This window comes from Gopherus flavomarginatus, chromosome 1 (assembly GCF_025201925.1).
Source record: "Gopherus flavomarginatus isolate rGopFla2 chromosome 1, rGopFla2.mat.asm, whole genome shotgun sequence".
NCBI classification, from domain to species: Eukaryota; Metazoa; Chordata; order Testudines; family Testudinidae; genus Gopherus; species Gopherus flavomarginatus.
This window is the reverse complement of record NC_066617.1, coordinates 213,066,818-213,081,497: the sequence shown is the minus strand read 5'-3', so window position 1 is coordinate 213,081,497 and position 14,680 is coordinate 213,066,818. Positions and strand designations below refer to the sequence as shown.

Below are 14,680 nucleotides of genomic sequence, written 5' to 3'. Positions count from 1 at the left end.
ATTTCCTCCCCTCATAAGCTCGGTTTTAGTTATTTAATATTGATCTTAAGAGTATTATAAAATATAGTTCTACTGATTTCTGTAAGAAAAAATCCTTCTTATACATAAAAAAGTCAAGTTTAAAAGAATTCTGGGTTATATCAGTTGTGTTTGTGCAGAACATGCTTCCAGATCTTTCAAGTGTGGATTTGTCTGTCAGACACAGCAGTTATTTAATGCTGCACAAGGCAATTCAAGGAAGTCATTAGACACATGTGCTTCCATGCTGCAATACATGAAAGCGGTCAATGAAAAAAAAAGGTAGAGATCATAGTTGCGTGGCTCATTGAGATTTTGTTTAAAACATTTGGAGAAACAACCTCCTTTACAGAGGTTTATAACCGAGCTATAATTCTGGCTTAAATTCTCTCTCATAGGAAGGTTTAAAAATTCTATAGAAAAAATACTGTATTTTATTAAATTCTATTGGACCAGATCCTGATACTCTTAACTTTGAGTATTACTTTATTCTATGAGTGGTCCTATTGAAGTCAAGCTACTATTCTACGTGAATAAGAATATCAGAATTTGTTCCCTACATTTATAGAGATGCTGTTCTAAAATCCTAATTCAGTCAGATTCTACTACTCTTCTTATTGGGGAACAGTTTGCCATGCAAGTAGTCCCATTTAACCAGACTACCCAACATAAGTAAGGGTGGCAGAATTGAGCCCTTAGTTTTTGATCTGGAAATAAAAATTGTGTTAAACTGAAGCTAAAGAAGAGTACATATCAGTAATTTGGGGTAAAATGCATCACAGGTATGTTATAATTATCCCAGAACTCCATGTGTCAACTTAGAATACAAGTTAAACTTAACTGGTTTGGATTTCTTTTAAGGTATGGAAATGCACAGTTAAGACAGCCAGACAACCTTTTATCTGCCCTGAGTGCACTATGGAGAAAAATATGAACAAACCTAATTTATCATATAATGTAGGAGCACAAAGTAACTTAGTATTAAACACATCACTACTGTATGGAATCATTTTTGTCCACTTATTCCTTATAGAAAAGGCTTATAGAGCAAGAATCACTGGAACTGATATAAAGTAGCTGTGAACCCAGTCTAACTGGCTAGTTAATCTGAATTTAGAAACTTTGGATTTATGGCTGCTTTACATAACCAGCTTGAGCGTGATACAAGGAAACTGGAAGAACCGCCGCTTCCTGCAGCTCCACTTGGCTGGGAACGGCGAACCGCGGCCACTAGGAGCTGTGAGCAGCAATTGCCTGTGGATGGTCAATGTAAACAAACTGTCTCGTGGCCTGCCAGTGGATTACCCTGATGGGCCACGTGCAGCCCATGGGCTGCAGGTTGCCCACCACTGTACTAGAACATCTACCTTTGTAAGCGGGCAATAATGCATGTTTCTTACCATGCACGTTACAATCAGGCGTCATCTTCAAAAACTGCAGTTGCAGCACTATTTCCTGTTATATCTGTAGGCTGGAAAATAAAACCAAGGAATCACCTTGCGATACATTGCCATGGGTGTAGGCTTAGCATCACATTTTTCTGCATAAAATAGATCAGGCCTGCTCAGGTATATTATCAATTCCTTCCACCACCAAACTAATGAAATTGCTTCTTCATTGTATAAAGGTATAAGGTCTAGGGCCTATGTTTCTGGAACCAAAGAGCTTCATTTCTCTTCCTTATGGCTGGCCAACCACAGTGATGTATATGCACATATGGTATGTGACCACACAGCAATACTATCTGTGTGTAGAGGAGCTCAAAATATTTATGCTTAAAATTAGCTACTGTATAAAACGAAGTTGAGGAAGACACTTAAACTTATTTATGTTGGACTCTAAATATTTTAAAAACTGCAGACTTTGACTTCTGAAGATATGAACATTAAACTTTATGCCTCAACCTAAAACTCAATACCAGCTAGTAGGAGAGAGAGCAGAATGAATTACGAATCAGGGACTCTTTAACCAAACACCGTGGAAGGAAGACTTCAAGGGCACAGAGCCCTGGAGGGAGACCAGGATTAAAGCAGAGCTATTCTTTGACAACTGTCATTCATTTTAAAAGAGTGTTTTGGGTTTTTTTGGTAACTGTAGAACAAAATAACACAACAGTGCCAAGAAAAATCTAAAAGCCCGACTAGTTTTTCATCCTTACATACAGACTTATTTATCGGCCTGATCCAAAGCCCACTGCAGTCAAGGAACTACTCCCCTTGACTTCGGGAAAGGCTGGATCATGTCCAAAATGAGCCAGAGCCACAGGAATATTAACAGCCAGGAAAAAACAATATGCTCTGTTAAAGTCTGTCCTCACAAACCCAGAAAATACAGCCAATCTCATCACAGCCCTAAAAATCCAATTAGTGGCTACAACTCTGAATTCTATCCGTGTCCAAAAGCCATGTTCATTTCCCTCTACAGTTGGTTTACACTCTGTTCCATATTTCAGATGCTGACTTTTTCAATCTATGCCAAATTATAAGTTATTTTCTGTGAAGTAGTTTTGTCTAAATTGCTTCTGCACCCACCTATCCCATCCCAATTTCAGGCCATGGTCTCTTGTTTTAAAATTAGTTGCTATCTTATCAGATACTGGTTTCAATTGGTTCCTCTCAGGATCTTGTTTACCTCTCTGACAATCTTCCATTTTGCCTCTCCCCTCACTCACCCAAGCTACAGAGGCCAGCACAGGCTAATCTTGCCTCATCATACACAGTCCAAACATCTAGGTTATTTAGAAGTTTCTTTTATAGCAGCTTTTCAATATCAGAACACTAAGCAATGTTACCAGTGGCCACAATAGCACAAAATCTTAGTGATGTTTTTAGCTGCCAGTTACATTATAATGGAGTAACTTTTGCCTGTGTATCTGCTTTAATATACTTACATATACAACCAGAGCAGCACTGGCCATGAAGTTTGAGGGTGGATTTCCTTCTTAACCCCATTTTCATAACCTCATTCAGAAAACACACAGCTGTCTCTATACTAGGTTATAGTTCAACAATGGACCTATTTATTTACGTTGCAATGGCAAAAAAGTATTTAACTGTAAAACCCCTTAGCCCTCCTTCTCCCTGCAATAGATTACATTATAGTTCCTTCATAGCCTACCCAGGCATGTCTGCTTCCCAGGACCGGCGCCAGGGTTTCTCGCGCCCTAGGCGCATGGCCATTTCGCTGCCCCCTGCGCTGATCCTGTGGCTCCAGTGGAGCTGCCGCAGGCATTCCTGCGGAGGGTCCGTTGGTCCGTGGCTTTGGTGGAGCTGCCGCAGGCTTGCCTGCGGGAGGTCCACCGGAGCCGCGGGAGCAGCCAACCATCGGAAGGCATGACTGCGGCAGCTCCACCGGAGCCGCGGACCAACAGACCCTCCGCAGGCATGTCTGCGGCAGGTCAACCGGAGCCACCTGCCGCCCCCCCGGCAAAATGCCACCTCCTCAATAATCCTGGTGCCCTAGGCGATTGCCTAGGCTGCCTAAATGGTAGCGCCAGCCCTGCTACTTCCACCTTTGCAAAACGCCCAAGACAGTAAGGCACTGATTGAATCTATGTGAACTATTGTAAATTTATCATTCATTTTACTCAGTTAGTCCCTCTTTTTGTTTAGATGAAAAATCAAAGTCTTCTCACAGATAATTCACAAAGCGTAAACTTCATCCATGGACAGAGGGCCAGTCCAAAGGCTACATATCACTTAATTCCCAGCAAAGCCCTGTTTTGAGGGCTGAAGGAAGATTAAAGAGGTGCTTTGGCCCTGTGCTTGCCCTCTGCCTTGGGGGTGAATTTCGCCCTTTGTGGTTTATCTGTGAGAAGACTGATTTTTTATTAATGGGTTTGTTCTGTGCAGTTATTTGACAAATGGTTCATGTAAGTGTATATCACATGACAGATTATTCAGACTACTGCTGTGATTATATCTTGGAGTTTTCATTATTCATAATTTGCTATGTGTGCTGTGTGATTGGTCACCTAAATGACATGCTATTGTTTCTGTTCCCTGATTGGATGACTTCCAAACCTACAAAGACAGACACATGAATCCTTCCCGAAAGAATGATGGTTTAAAAACATAAGGATTCATAACACTTTCTCCTTCTGCTAACATTTTTGTAGACAAAAATTTGTATGAAAAGTTTTATTGTCAGAGCCCTTGGGCCCTTAGTCCTGGACCAAGCCCCCACTGTGTTAGGCACTGTACAAACACAGAACAAGAGATATTCCCTGCCCCAAAAACTTATAGTTAGAATGTAAGACAAGAAACAACAGATGGATATAGACCAACAGGGGAGTACAGTGAAACAATTAAAATATTGGTCAGCATGATAGGCAGGGATCTCCAGCAATCTAACCCTTGTCAAGATTTTCGTAGGCACCATGGCAAAGGAGAGTTTTAAGGAGGGATTTGAAGGATAACAGTGAAATAGCTTTGAGGTCATTTTGGGGGATTTCCCCCCAGATTGCCCCTCGCACTTGAGAGGAAGTGGTAGGTGCTTGTCTGAAAATCTGGTAAGTAGGCAATGGCAGCTGGCATCCAGGGCCAATCTGTAGTGGGGGGGTCAACCTTTCAATACTGATTGAGAGATAAGCAGGGCAGGGGTAAGGTGTAAAGGGCCTTGAAAGTGAAGGCTTGATGCAATGGAGAAGAGAGGGCCAGAAAAGAGATGCAAAGAGAGGGGTGACCTGGTCAGAGCAACAGGGTATAAAATGGGGCATTGAAGCAAATGTATGGTGTTTATTCAAACAAGTGCTGATGAACACATTTTGCCCAGCTCCATCTCTGACCATGTGTGCAGGATCCACAGGCAAAGGGACTATGCACAGATCTTCCCCTGAGTGCAGAAGGAGGATTGCTCAGCACTGTCTGTCTCCCATCCCAGGGCCAACTCAGAGGTGGGCTGGGGAAGATGGCAGGTGAAGAGAGATGTACTCTTCACACTGTTCCCTTCCACCCCCCACCAATTCCACGGTTGCTAAGATATAAGACTGTGTGAATTTTGGGTCACCCTATGTCCTTGGGAATCCTCCTTACAGAATGAGAGAGGGGATTTCCAGGAACAGCACGGGGAAGGGGAGTTCCTCACAGCATGGCCGCTTTGGACTTTATAGCTGGAACTGTATAGGCAGGATGTTAGGGTGGGGCAGAGTGTCCTGGAGCTAAATGTGGATGGCCTTGGTCCCCAGTTAAAAATGGGGATTCTGTGGCTCTAAAGTTTTGCTTGTTCTGCATGTGTGCACGTGCATGCAAGTACAAAAACAAACACTGGTTCCCAGGATAGAACAATATGGTAGATAAATATATACAGAGACAACATTGCAGAGTTTTCCTTTGCTCCTGGCCCCTTCTTTCAGTTTTGCTAGTGCTGTCCATTTATAATAGAATCATAGGACTGGAAGGGACCTCAAGAGGTCATCTAGTCCAATCCCCTGCACTCATGGCAGGACTAAGTATTATCTAGACCATCCCTGGCATTTGTTTGTATAACTTGCTCTTAAAAATCTCCAACGATGGAGATTCCACAGCCTCCCTAGGCAATTTATTCCAGTGCTTAGCCACCCTGACAGTTAGGAAGCTTTTCCTAATGTCCAGCCGAAACCTCCCTTGCTGCAATTTAAGCCCATTGCTTCTTGTCCTATCCTCGGAGGTTAAGAACACATTTTCTCCCTCCTTCTTGTAACAATCTTTTATGTACTTGAAAACTGTCATCTCCCCTCTCAGTTTTCTCTTTTTCAGACTAAAAAAATCCAATTTTTTCTATCTTCCTTCCTAGATCATGTTTCCTAGACCTTTAATGATTTTTGTTGCTCTTCTCTGGAGTTTCTCCAATTTGTTCACATCTTTCCTGAAATGTGGCACCTAGAACTGGACACAATACTCCAGTTAAGGCCTAATCAGCGTGGAGTAGAGTGGAAGAATTACTTCTCGCGTCTTGCTTACAGCACTCTTGCTAATACATCCCAGAATGATGTTCGCTTTTTTTGAAACAGTGTTACACTGTTGATCCATATTTAGCTTGTGGTCCACTATGACGCCCAGATCCCTTTCCACAGTACTCCTTCCTAGACAGTCATTTCCTATTTTGTATGTGTGCAACTGATTGTTCCTTCCTAAGTGGAGTACTTTGCATTTGTCTTTATTGAATTTCATCCTATTTACTTCAGACCATTTCTCCAGTTTATCCAAATCATTTTGAATTATAATCCTACCCTCCAAAACACTTGCAACCCCTCCCAGCTTGGTATTGTCCTCAAACTTCATAAGCATCAGAGGGGAGCCATGCTAGTCTGGATCTGTAAAAGCAGCAAAGAGTCCTGTGGCACCTTATAGACTAACAGACGTTTTGGAGCATGAAACGAAAAGCTCATGCTCCAAAACGTCTGTTAGTCTATAAGGTGCCACAGGACTCTTTGCACACTTTATAAGTGTACTCTCTCTGCCATTATCTAAATCATTGATGAAGATACTTAACAGAACCAGACCCAGAACTGATCCCTGTGGGCAGGGCTGTCCCTAGGGGGGAGGCGGGGCCTGGGACAACCCCCTCCCACCGCAGGACCCACCCCCACTCCACCCCTTTCCTCAAGCCCCTGCCCCGCCTCCTCCCATCCCTGCTCCACCCTCTCCCCTGAACAATGCTGGAAGCTGGTGTGGCGAAGTGTGGTGGGCTGGGGTCACTGATGCCACTTCAGGCCAGTGAGTGTGGGTCCGACCCCTGTTGCTGGCGCCAGGCCCCCCGCTAACGTCCCGGGCCAGCCTGCCCCCCCCACACACCTTATCCCCCCTCCTGGGCCAGGCTAGCACTCCCTGCACAACATGCACACAGAGCCATCTCTAGGGTATAGCAATTCAGGACAGCTGCTGCAGGGCCCCCCAAAGTGTGGGACCTGGGGTGACCACCCCGATTCACTGTACCCTAAGGATGGCTCTGCCTGCGAGACCCCACTCATTATTCCCTTCCAGCATGATTGTGAGCCACTGATAACTACTCTCTGGGAATGGTTTTCCAACCACTTAAGTACCCACCTTATAGTAGCTCCATCTAGGTGGCATTTTTTTAGTTTGCTTATGAGAAGGCCATCCAAGACAGTATCAAAAGCTTTACTAAAGTCAAGATATACCACGTCTACCACTTCCCCCCATCCACAAGGCTTGTTATCCTGTCAAAGAACAGAGGGACCTAGACAAATTAGAGGACTGGGCCAAAAGAAACCTGATGAGGTTCAACAAGGACAAGTGCGGAATCCTGCACTTAGGACGGAAGAATCCCATTCACTGTTACAGACTAGGGACCAAATGGCTAGGAAGAAGTTCTGCAGAAAAGGACCTAGGGGTTACAGTGGACGAGAAGCTGGATATGAGTCAACAGTGTGCCCTTGATGCAAAAAAGGCTAATGACATTTTGGGCTGTATAAATAGGGACATTGCCAGCAGATTGAGGGACGTGATCATTCCCCTCTATTCGACATTGATGAGGCCTCATCTGGAGTATTGTGTCCAGTTTTGGGCCCCAAACTACAAGAAGGATGTCGACAAATTGGAAAGAGTCCAGCAGAAGGCAACAAAAATGATTAAGGGGCTGGAGCACATGACTTATGAGGAGAGGCTGAGGGAACTGGGATTGTTTAGTCTGCAGAAGAGAAGAATGAGGGGGGATTTGATAGTTGCTTTCAACTACCTGAAATGGGGGTTCCAAAGAGGATGGATCTAGACTGTTCTCAGTGGTACCAGATGACAGAACAAGGAGTAATGGTCTCACGTTCCAGTGGTTTAGGTTGGATATTAGGAAAAACTTTTTCATTAGGAGGGTGGGGAAGAACTGGAATGGGTTACCTAGGGAGGTGGTGGAATCTCCTTCCTTAAAGGTTTTTAAGGTCAGGTTTGACAAAGCCCTGGCTGGGATGATTTAGTTGGGAATTGGTCCTGCTTTGAACAAGGGGTTGGACTAAATGACCTCCTGAGGTCCCTTCCAACTCTGATATTCTATGATTCTATCAGGTTGGTTTGACAAGATTTGTTCTTGAGAAATCTATGTTGACTATTTCTTATAACCTTTCTGTCTTGCAAATTGATTGCTTAATTGTTTGCTCCATTATCTTTCCAGGTACAGAAGTTAATCTGACTGGTCTGTAATTCCCTGGGTTGTCCTTATTTTCCTTTTTATAGATTGGCACTACATTTGCCCTTTTCCAGTCTTCTGGAATCTCTCGTGTCTTCCATGACTTTTCAAAGATAATCACTAATGGCTCAGCAGCATTCATAAATTAAATGAGTCATCAGCATTCATAAATTAAGACACATCAGAATTGTCCAGTATCCATTTAATATAGTACAAGGTGGTCCACGGAAAACAAAACTAAATTTTTTTTTCTCTCCATGATCTCCAAATTGCAGGGTTTTATGTATTGCCCTTTTTCATTCTCTCTCTGAGTATTTCTCTCATTCACCTAGTTCACTATCCCTCTTCTGCTATGGTTGGTCTCCTGTTAGGCCTAGTCTACGCTGGGGGTGGGGGTGTTGATGTAAGATACGCAATTTCATCTATGAGAATAGCATAGCTGAAGTTGACATATCTTATTTCGACTTACCTCCCATCCTCACGGCGCAAGATTGATGGCTGCTGCTCCCCCGTCGACTCCACTTCTGCCGCTCGCCCTGGTGGAGTTCTGTAGTTCAGGGATCGATATATTGCGTCTAGACGAGAAGCGATATATCGATCCCTGATAGATCGATTGCTACCCGCCGATACGATGGGTAGTCTGGATGTACCCCTAGACACTTTCTGGGGGGTCTTCTAGCCATCTTTTAGTTGTTAGCCAGTTGGTTGCCTATGTTCTTTCAGGAGGAAAGCAATTAGGTTCTCTCTTTCTCATAGGCTACTGAGAGTCTGGGATTATGATATTCTGAATGACTGACTCCTAACAGAAGTTATCTGCTATTGAGGGAAGCAGAGAGAATTTAAAAGAGGCAGGTACCCCATTACTTTTTATTTAGATGCACTTTTATGCAACTGTGATGGTATCAGCTCTCCTGAAAAAGAAAAATAAAGAAACTATAGCATTTATTTGCAACAGCTAGTTGCTAAGAAACTCATTGTTGTGAATTTGGCAGGTTGTGGTTGATCCCAAGAGCTTTTACTTCTCTGCTATATACAGTAGATGTAGTGTGTACTGTAGTTTGTATTTCTGGGGACCATGTACACTCACCTCAGGTCTTATGAAGTGACCAGTCACCTTAGGCCTTGTTGTTGGGTCTGAATCTGCACCAGGTTTCCTGGCAGGCTCTAGTCTGCTTTTATTGCTGCACATAGTCCAGCACTGAAGTGTGCAAACCTTTCCTTTAGTAATTCTTCCAAGTTGTTTTGATTTTACTTTCTATCAACAAATGCAGTTGCTTTTTAATTTAGACCCTCCTCCCAGACATTTATAGTCTGCTTAAGATAAAGTGTCCTTAATTCTGAACCATGTGGCAGCTCACTTGCTAACTTCCTCCACTGACTGACCAGCACCCCAGTCCCCGAAGATGCTCTTTATTTGTGTCAGTCCTCTATATTTTAATACATTTCAATTCCTCTTCACCTTTACCTGATGTCTAACTTCATAAATCGCTAGTGTGTGATATAGTGTCAAGCCCCTTACCATATAGGACATGTTGCTTATATAGTATTACATTCTTTCATCCTTATCTCCAAATTCAGAGTTGTCCTCAGAAAAAGTCCAGCAAGCACGTTATGCTAAACGGAGAAGATGAGGAGATACGATTCCCCTTGGGGAATCAAATTCAGCAACTCTGAACCCCCAAAAGTGGAATCCCTTCCAGCCCCTGGAAACCAAACTGTAACATTGTTTGCAAACTCCACTGAGAACAAAATCTTACATTCACACTCCTTTAGTTGTAGTTCTGTGCACTGCCAGGTCACAGATCAGTCAGTTTGTCGCTTTCTGGGGCACAGGGGTAGCTTTCGACAAGGAAGATTGGCAGCTGGCTAGTGTCATCTTTCAGAGGGTACCAAAGCTAGGTTCAGCTAAGTTATTTTCACAAGAGTACTCTTCCCACCTCTTTTTCACTCATCTGTACTTCTGCTGCAAGAACTCATCAACAAAATACAGGCTATAAAAGGAAGCCAGCTGACTAGAAGGCAAGTCCTCTACTCCAGAGAGGGAGAGATGAAGTCAGATTGGCAGGCTAGGGGGAAGGATAGGAATGACCAAAGAAAAAGGGCTAGGATTCCCAGCATATAGGAAGGAAATGGAGAGGAAGAAGTTTCTTAACCTGGAGCCAACCTTCTAGGGTTAATGGGTTCTGGGGGTGTTGCAGAGCCAACTTTGCCCTTGGAGAGGAAGAAAGTCAGCCTGGGAGATACTTCTGGTGGATTCCCAGAGCATGAGATCAGTGGGTTGCGTCTACACTGCAAAACAACAGGTCTTGAACCGAGGGTCCCAGCTTGACTCAGGCTTGGATCCTCTACCCCCATGGGGTCCTGATGCTGGGTCTGAGCCTTGGGTTAGCAATTATTTGTGTGGAGATCAATGGGGAGTTAGGCTTGTGTGCAAATTTGACTCCTGGTCTTACATTGCAGCGTAGACATACCCCTAAAGGTAATTGTTTTTTCATAATGGAAAAAATGATCAGCCCTCAGTGTTAACTACTTAACCTGGCAATATATATATAATACACTTTTTAAATAAAAAGATCATATTGAGAAGACATGAATAGAAAAGTGTCTCAACATAATTTTTCTTTTTTCCAGCTCAGCTCGACTTATCCAATGAACATACCTTCAAGTTTGAAATTGTGTGTGACAATAATATTCAATAAAAACTGAACTGTGCACCTTTAACCTCAGAGGGACTGAGAATCTGTGGCATCTACTGCCTCACCAAGTCACTGAATAATTCAAATATAGTGTTAACATTACAGGACTAATAATTTAATCACCACCGTGTACCAGGGAGAAATTCCATCTCTACCATGGACTACTATAGTATTAGATAATTTGGCACATAACTGGGAGTTTACTCCTTGTTATGAGGCTTCAGGTAATGTTCACTGAGAGACATGGGATACTGGACTAAATTGCTGATTGGTCTGCTCTGGTATGATAGTTCTTATATTCCTATATAGTAGCTCTAAAAAGTTGTTAAGCAAAAATGCTTTATTTATTTATTTTTTTTAATTTAGGACTTGATCCAACTCCCTCTAAATCAAAGGAAGTTTTTTCATTGACTTCGGTGGATCAAGGTCTTAGTGTGGATTTCACATTTGGCTTAATAATAAAGATTTCACATTTTATACCATATGGCATGTTGATCTATGATTCCACATGTATTGATGTATGGAAATTTTTTTACAACATAAATTAAAATATTTCTTGAGGGTTTGTACAGCAATTGGAAAGTTGTGGGAATGATTTAAAGAACATTGAAAATATTTTTCATTCTGTGTATTGATTTCTGGAATAAATGAGGTGCTAAAAGCAGATGTAGGAATTAATGCATTTCACATGAATTATAGATATTTCTAAAACTTTTGAATACACGCCTGAATAGTATTATAGAGAAAATACATTCTGTCAATTCTGTTAGCCCTTTGCCTTTCTCCTTACAGAAATGTGAAGAAGAAACTGACTTTACCAAGTTAAAAATATAATCTAAAACCTTGGCCGTAGAATTGATCTAGATTTTTTTTTAAATGAATTGCTTTTCTAAGTATACTGGCTCAGAACCTATACCTCATAGGCAAGTATTTTTAAATGATCTATTGACATGGTTTTTATTTTCACAATAATCTAAAGTTTGGGTAACTTAGTATAAGGATATGGGGCCAGGAATCTGGGTTTATAGAGCCTGGGATGGCTGACATTCCCACAGTGCCACCAGGAGGCCATGCAGAGCCACAGTCAGGAGCACTGTGGAGAATAGGCACTGCAGGGCGCTAGAGTGAGAGTACCCTACAAACCTCTGATTGGCCAACCACCCTATTTAACCCTGGAAGGTGTCCCAGGAAGTTGTCTGAGCAACAACAGAGACTTTGGGCCTGCTGTGACTCTAGGTATCATCTTGTCTTCTGATCTCTGGCCTCTGATCCCAGCCTGATTCTGACCCTGATTCCTGCCTCCTGATTCCAGCAGGGTTGCCAACTTTCTAATCACACAAAACCAAACACTCTATCCCTGCCCCTACCCCAAAGCCCCTCCCTTTCCCCCACGGCTCCACCTCTGCTCACTACATTCCCCCTCCCTCGGTGGCTTGCTCTCTCCCACCCTCACTCACTTTCATTGGGCTGAAGGATGGGGTTGGGGTGTGGGAGGGGTGAGGGCTCTGGGGTGGTGCCAGAAATGAGGGGTTCAGGGTGTGGGAGAGGGCATTGGGATGGGGCAGGGAGTTGGGAGGGAGTGAGGGCTCCAGCTGGGGGGGTGGGCTCTGGGGTAGGGCTAGGGATGAGGGCTGTGCGGTGCAGGGGGGGCTCCAGGCTGGAGCCGAGGGATTTGGAGTGTGAGAGGGGGCTATGAGTTGAGACAGGAGGGTTGGGTGCATGAGGGGATATGGGCTCTGGGCTGGGGCCAGGGTTGAGGGATTAGGGGTGCAGGAGGGGACTGCAGGTTTGGGGGGAGCTCAGGGCTGGGGCAGGAGGTTGAGGTGCAGGCTTACCTTGGTCAGCACCCGGTCGTTGGTGCTGCACATCTAAGGCAGCCTCCCTGCCTGTCCTGGCTCCACATTGTGCTCCGGAAGCGGGCGGCAGGTCTGGCTCCTAGGCAGGGGGTAAAGGGAGGAGCAGGAGGCTCTGCACACTGCTCTCACCCGCAGGAACGCCCCCCCCCAGCTCCCATTGGCTGCAGTTCCTGGCCAATAGGAGCGTGGAGCCAGTGCTTGGGGTGGGGACAGCACGTGCAGCCCCGTGCCCCCCCGTCTAGGAGCAGGACCTGCTGGCTGCTTCAGGGGTGCAGCGCAGTGCCAGGACAGGTAGGGACTAGCCTGCTTTAACCCTGCAGCATCACCAAAGGAACTTTTTATGACCCCGGTCGACGGTGCTGACCAGAGCCACCAGTGTCCCGTTTTGACCAGGCATTCTGGTCAAAAACCAGACACCAGGCAGCCCTAGATTCCAGCCTGGTACTGCCTCTGATCTCTGGTCTCCAATCATGACCTGACTTTGACCCCAACTCTTGCTTATTGAGCCCAGCTCTAGAGAGTTCTCTGACCCCTGCTCACTGTCTGCTGTGCCTAATGTATGGGCTGTAGGCCAGACCGCCTATGGCCCGGTCCCTTAATTTTTTCACTGGTTGTGCATTAATTCTGTACTTCTGATGCTCACTGTTAAGAGGGCGGTTTGTTTTCTGGCAGCAAATAATGAAAGTAAACACATGCAATCTAAAATGGAATCAAATAGGAGTACCATGAGTCCACAAATTCAATCTGGATTTAATATTACTGCTTAATCCTGTAAACTGAACTCTCCATTAGAAAGACGCTTTGGCAGGTTGTGGTATTATTTTCATGTCAAAAAGTTAAAAGAGAAACCTCAAGAAAAAAAATTAGACACGTAAAACCAGGCTGGATTAAGTTATTTCAGGCTCAGCACTGATTGTAAAAGAGTAGTTCTGTTTTAGCAGCAGCTATGGGTTTTTTGGGGAAAAAAACCTATAATTCTATATCTTTAACTTGGATGGTTAGACAGTATCCAGAATGTGCAGTTGCTTCACAGATCAGTGGGGGAAAAACAATCACCACCACCACCACCCAGAAATATAGTCCTTGCTCCAAATATCTTATGCTCTAATTGTAGCCATACAGTAAGTAAGAGTACAATGGTTTTAGATCTAGTTGTTGCTCAGATTTGGTCTGTGCGCTTCTTAATGGTTTGATTATATTTGGAGTAGGATAACTCCATTCTTGTGGGTGACAGAAATGGGGTTTTAGAAGAGATTTGAATGAGGAAATGGTGTGGGCTTGGCAAACAAAGATTGAGGATAATTTTTGTTTAGAGCATAAGTGCTAGAACTAGGGGTGGTGGGTGCTGCCATACCCGCTGGCTTGAAGTGGTTTCCATCATATACAGGGTTTACAGTTTGGTTCAATGGCTCTCAGCACCCCCACTATACAAATTGTTCCAGCATCCCTGGTTTAGACTGCAGTATGGAAAAAGAGAGGAAGAAGGAACAGGTTGTGGGTAAGAGGGTTTAAGACTTGCATCATTGTGGTTGGGGGAAACACACAGGAGACAAGCTTTGAGACATAGGCCGGGACAGAGCTGCAAAAGGCCTTGAATGCGGTGAGGACAAGAAGTTTTAACTGAATGTGCAGAGCAACATGGCACCAGTGAAGAGAGATGGAAGGGAAGATGTGGTCCAGCAACATGTAGAAGAGGTAAGTATGACATGCATCCGACGAAGTGGGTATTCACCCATGAAAGCTCATGCTCCAATATGTCTGTTAGTCTATAAGGTGCCACAGGACTCTTTGCTGCTTTTACAGATCCAGACTAACACAGCTAGCCCTCTGATACTTGAAGTATGACACCATCATCTTGGAAATGGGTGGTGGGAGGGGAAAGGAAGGGAGGGGAGGGGTAGTATTGCATTTAGTCTTGTTCATTTTCAATCTTCATCTCTGTTTTGCAGCTATGGGAAACAACAGCAAATCCTAGCATGATACTTCAGATAC

At 44.1% G+C, this 14,680-nt stretch overlaps 1 long non-coding RNA gene across 1 annotated transcript in view; it reads right to left on the bottom strand.

Moving 5' to 3' along the window:
- The window catches only part of LOC127043063 (uncharacterized), a 39,087-nt gene extending 26,324 nt beyond the window's left edge, over positions 1-12,763 (bottom strand). Inside the window, exon 1 of the long non-coding RNA XR_007772131.1 lies at positions 12,668-12,763. This is a non-coding gene — a long non-coding RNA (uncharacterized LOC127043063). The remainder of the gene's footprint in view (positions 1-12,667) is intronic.
- Positions 12,764-14,680: the final 1,917 nt, after the last annotated feature.